Here is a 6,180-nt window from a genome sequence, read left to right as displayed (position 1 = left end):
TTGTTTTTGGTTGGATCATTATTGTAATCACTCAAAAATGGTCATCTAGACTATGAGCCCCCTTTCTAGCATTTTTCCATAATTTATCTAATGTTTATCCTTGATCAAATCTCCAAATTTCATTTATTTGATTTTATCCTATGGTTTGACCACTTTATCCCAAGTCTCTTATTTAATTAAAAGTATATGTGCTCCATTTTAATTAAATAAAATTCCCCACTCATCTCTTATCCTAAGTTTGCACACATAAAGCATTGTTCTTATTTTAGAAATAAAAGAAAAGGCATTTTCGTCCCACATGGGGGACAAAAGTCAACTCTTCATCATGATTGGTGGAAATGCTTGTGCACATGGATCACTTCCACTTTCAAACTCCACCCTTGATCACATGCATCTTGCTTCATGATCTCTATCATCCATTTCTTTTTAAAAGGGAGGGCTCTCTCCTCATTCAAAGATCTTAGTCTTTCATGCTATTGTTATGTTACAGGTTTTCTTGGTGATTTTGGAGACTTGGAGCATTCTTGCATTTTTGCATTTTAGCTTAGCTCTCATTCTACTTACATTATGGCATACTTTTTAGCTTATTTTCCTTTATGCTTTAGTTTAGTTCTCTTTGTTAGCTTGCATTTCATTTAGAATAGCTTGTATTTGCATTGCATTTTATTTTAGATTCGTGGATATCAACACTCTTGCCTCTACTCTTTGAATCTCTTGTTCTATGGTGCACCTCGCAAGGTTGTATAGTTTGGTTCATTTGAGAGCCACCATCTCATATCATTTTCATGTCATAGATAGAGAGCTATTAACCGCCTCTTAAGACTCTCTCTTCCATGGGTTCTCTCAAGAAAAATGGTTTATAGAAGTGTGACACTTTTTGTACACACAATTACAAGCTCGGCTGGGGTTTTGTCATATGTTGGTGAGGTTTCATCATCCACTAGATATTCGGCTAGTATTTTCCAATCTGCTAGATTTTTGTCATTTGTTGGGGCTTTACTATCTTTGGCTAGGGATTTTCGCCTACAGATGGGGTTTTTCCATCTGTTAGAACTCTGGCTAAGGTTTTCGTTTGCTAGTATAGTTGGTGTGTAGGCAAAGTGACTTGGTTGGGGGCTCTAGTGAAGCTTTGGTTGGGGTTTTGTCATCTATGGAAGTTTCATTAACTATTGTTCAAGCTTTAGCTGGGGCTTTTTTTCCCACTGGTCATCATTTAGAAGGTCCTTGCTATCTACTCGACCATCTCTATCTATTAGGAATTTTTCATCTACTAAAAAAGTATTAATTGGGTCATTAGCCCCTCTTTCTAGTAAGACTATGAATGGTGGTGGCTCAAGTTTGAAAGTGAAGGGGTCTTTCCCTATTTCAAACTCTATATGAGTCACTTTTGAGGAGGATGTGATGAATGACATTGGATTTTCCTCAATTTTTTCTTATCATATTATGATATGTCATTTCAAGGGTTTCTAGTCGATTCTTCTTGAGTGGCACAAGTGGATCTCTGTGTGGGAACCTATTTTATTTGGTATTCTTCATATCTTCCCTATGGCCAGGGAATTTGTTATTGTTAAGTTTGAAAATGATAAGGATAGAAATTTGATCATGTGTCGGCATTCTTTTTCTTTAAAAGATCATTTTTATATAATGGAAAAACCCTGGCACCATGATTTTCCCCCTCTTCTGAATCTTTTTCCAAGTTTTTTATTTGGGTGAGGCTTCCATATCATCCTCTTCATCTTTGGGTTGACTCCATGTTGGAAGTTGTAGGAAATTTCTTGGTGTATTCTTGATGGTGAATGATGAACCATTTGATATTATGCATTCTACTTATGCACAAATCCTGTAGAAATGGACATCTCTAAGGGGTTTCAAAATTGATTAAGTTAGAGTTTATAAAAGATTTTGGATAGAAAGTCTGGACTATGAAGGACTCCCCTTCAGATGTAGGAAGTGCTTTGAAATGGGTATTTGGCAACCCAATGTAGATTAAAGAGGGTTAAGACTAAAAAAGGTCTATTTCTTGGTGGAAGGGTACCTCTATTGAGCATTACATTATTGTTAAGTTTTTTCACATGTGCAAGTCTCCTTCTATTTGTATTATGTGTGTTGGTGTTGTGAATGTCTCTCCTAATGGCTATGTTCATCTTATGTCTACTAGTATTACTTCTAGTAGGTCTAATGCTAGAAAGTTTGCAAGTGTCTCTTCTATTGGTATTGTTCTTGTTGGGTTTACTGGTAAAACTTCTAGTTGTTATGTTGCTTTTACTAGTTAAAGTATTTTCTAATTCTTCTTTGCAAACTAGGACTTATGATGTCATGTTGGTCTATCTATTGTATATGGTAAATCTAGTCCTGGTGTTTCTCCTTTGCCGGAGGATGCAAGAATTGTTTGTACTATTTTTGGTTCTAATATCTTTCCTCTGGTGGGAGATCCCATTGTTGGTTCTATCCATGACTCTCTTTTTCTTTCTATTGCAATTGGTTTTTTTTTTTTTTTCAAATTTGGGGAGGCGGGGTGGGGGGTTGCATCACAATTGCTAGAAAATACCATAAGTGATCCCCTCTTCATTTTAACATGACTTTGCGCTCCCAAAAGAAAAGAGGTAAAGGTTTTCCCTTTTTTAGTGCAAGTTGTGGCTTCCTCGTTTAAATCCCTTTGGGCACAGCGGGTTGTTTGTTTGTTTCTTCTATTCCACCAAATTCTTTTGGTCTTTGTGGTTCACTTGTCACCAATTGATGGGCTTCTATCATCCAATCCTTGGGTGAAATGAAATGAATTGTTCTAATATGTCCATAAGATTGAATCAACCTATGGCACCCACAAATAGGACAACCTAAAATATGGCACCAAAGCTTTAAAGAAAAAATATAAATTCTTTAGGCATGCCCTTCAACAACAAATTTTGATCAATAGATTTAACCAAAATTGAATGTCATTTTGTTGTGGGCACTCTATGACAAACTATTGCTCTATCTTACCACCCCATGTTATAAAAGAAAACATCCTAAATTGATTTATTTGCATTTTTACTATCTATTTACTATTGCTTTGGCTTACCACTCCCATGTTGCAAAATACATACATTCTAAATTGATTTATATGCATTTTTACTCTTAATTTAATAGTTTTGTATTACCACTCCCATATTGCTAAATGAATGTAGTGCCTGCCCTCGTTCACATCTTTTCTAGACATTGTTGTTATCATTATCAGACTATGTTAGACTAGTTTTATGTTGATGGATTAGTGGTATTGTTTTGAGACTATCAGACATTATGTTATGGATTCAGTGGATATATTATGAGATCATTTAGACTTTACATTTCATGTATGCATGATGATCATTATATTGCTTTCAGTTATGATCATGATTAGTTAGATGGTTTATTATCTCATGTGTTTTATTATGGATACTTACCCCATGCTTGCATGTGTATGGTGTGCATGTTTTCTCTTATTGTATGACATTTCTGATATGGTTAAGGAAGGGAGTCATAGTCACTTGCTAGTCGGGATCTACACGATGCACCACTTCCTGCCATTGCCTGTTTAGCTTAGTATCATATATATATATATATATATTGTATGTACATGCATGGTTTTTATGCAGGTTGCAGGTACTGGGTATCGACTTCCCTGAATTGCTAGGATGAGCGTACCCTATTACACTATCTCAATGATAAGAGAAGGGAGATAAATCCTCAAGTCCAAATTCCAAACCCTTAAACCATTTGTCCTAGTGAGGTAGGACAAGTATCTGGATATTTTACCCACCGAATGTGTCGGATGACATATTTCATGATTTTAACCCTTCAGACTGATTTTGTGTGAGTTGTTCTATGATGGGTTTTCATATTTTATCTTGGAGGTCTATGGTGAATTTTCTATTAATTAAATCTTAATAAATAGATTTAATTAATAAATTAATTATTTGGAGAAAATTAAGATATTATCATGATCTTTGATATTTTGATTATAATCAATTAAATGAGAATTAATTGAGGAAAAAGAATTAAATAAAAGAAAATTAGAAATTAAAATTAATATTAATTATAAAATAATAATAAAGTAATAAATAAATAATAATAATAAAAGTTATAAAAATTAAAATGAAAGTTATATAAAAATTAAATAAGAGTTATAAGCTTGCTTAGGAGTTAATGCACCTTTTCATTTCTCATTTGTCAACAACATGGGGGTTGTTGCACCAATTAAGCACATAGTGTCTACAACCTTATGACTCATCTAGAAGGTGGGAAAAGACACATGCTTAGTTGGTGACACCTTCTAGTGATTTCTAGAGACATTCTAAGTGCTTCCTGAGAGCTCTTTATATTCAGGCATTCCTAGAAGTTTAGACATAGCGTTTGGAGAGCGTCTTGGAGCATTGGAGGACTCAAGAACTTTGGAGAAGGGAGGAGCTTACTCTGCAGGTTTTCTAAGGAAGAGTGAATTAGCATTAGAATCCGGGTAGACTCTTGTGATATTACATATGCTATTTTCGCATCTTGCACTTCCTATCTTCCTCATGTCTTCCATATGTTTTCTGAGGATTTCCATATTGTGGTTGGATGCATTTTTCAATATGGGTAGTTAAATTTATTTGAGAAAACTCTATATGCATAGATCTGAAGAGAACACGGGGCTACGGTTTAAATTGTAGCCAAATCCATTAGAAAAATTATTGGGTAAATTTAGAGAGTAAATATTTTATAGGAAACTCATAAAATCGTATATATAATCTTTGTGGAAAGTATATGTATAATTTCATATCTGCATTTTCATACATATTTAAATATATATGTTTACAAAATTCTGCGTGTATTTATACACAGACACACACACACACACATATATACATATATATATGTGTGTGTGTGTGTGTGTGTATATATTTATTTATTTATTTATTTATTTTAATGGAAATACTAAATGAATTGCCACAGTGGAAACTCATTAAATCGCATTGCGATTTTCATTTGTGTTTATGGGAAACATTTTATTAAAAACGTTATATAAAAAAAGAATAAATTGCAAATCACATTGGGGGGACATGTATGGTACCCCATACCCCCGCGAGTCGCAGAGACCTGCCGTCGCAGGATTGTGACGACAGGGGTACATTGTACCCATTGTCGGCGCAGTGCCTGCGGCCACAGGTACTACGTACCGTGACGGGGGGGATTACATTTATATTTGTTTTTGTTTTTTAATATGGTCGTTGGGGGTTATGTGGATGAAAAATTGATTTTGATAATTCGATTTTTATATTTCATTTCTATAAAATGGCATTATTGTATATTATAATATATGTATATTTTGTATATATATATATATATATATATATATATATATATATATATATATGTATATATATATATATATATATATATATATATGTATGTATATATATATGTATGTATATATATATGTATGTATATATATATGTGTATGTATATATATGTGTATGTATATATATATGTATGTATATATATTTATATGTATGTATATATATATATATGTATGTATATATATATATGTATGTATATGTATATATGTATATATATATGTATATAGGTATATGTATATTAGTTATAAATAAATATTTTATTAAAATTATTGTATAGATGGATCATTCTGTAAAAGATAAATGATTTAAAAATGTGAATAATAACTTGAGATATTAATAATTAACTTAATTAAACTTAGTTTAATTAAGGTTAATTATTAGAACGTGTTATAAATCGAAGTTTTGAAATATGCAAATTTTGTTTGATAATACTGGATTCATTGGGAATGTCATTTTTCAAACAATGTTTATATAAATAAAATATTATTAGATCAATTAGAAAATTGAGTCTAATGGTTTTGGGGAAAAACTTTTATCTATCAAACAAATATATGGGTTAGGTAAAACGTGCAATTTTTCCACTTGATATCTAGATTGGAAAACACACTTAATTCAATTACGTAATTATTAGCAGAACCAAAACATGTGTTTGCATTGTGTATTCTTTATGCTATTGGGTTTTGGGTTGACTAGTGTTAACCAGTTATAGGACGTCTACTAGAGGCTTGGGGGTTATGTGACTGTGATGTCATGATGATGTTTTAATTTCGATCTTTATAAACCCAACTATGGTTATGTGATGGAATGCTCTATGTAATGTTTGTAATTA

The sequence above is a fragment of the Cupressus sempervirens genome, chromosome 6, assembly GCF_028749045.1.
Source record: "Cupressus sempervirens isolate cs-2001-9-10 chromosome 6, ASM2874904v1, whole genome shotgun sequence".
In the NCBI taxonomy this organism is placed as follows: domain Eukaryota; kingdom Viridiplantae; phylum Streptophyta; class Pinopsida; order Cupressales; family Cupressaceae; genus Cupressus; species Cupressus sempervirens.
This window is presented reverse-complemented; position numbering follows the sequence as displayed.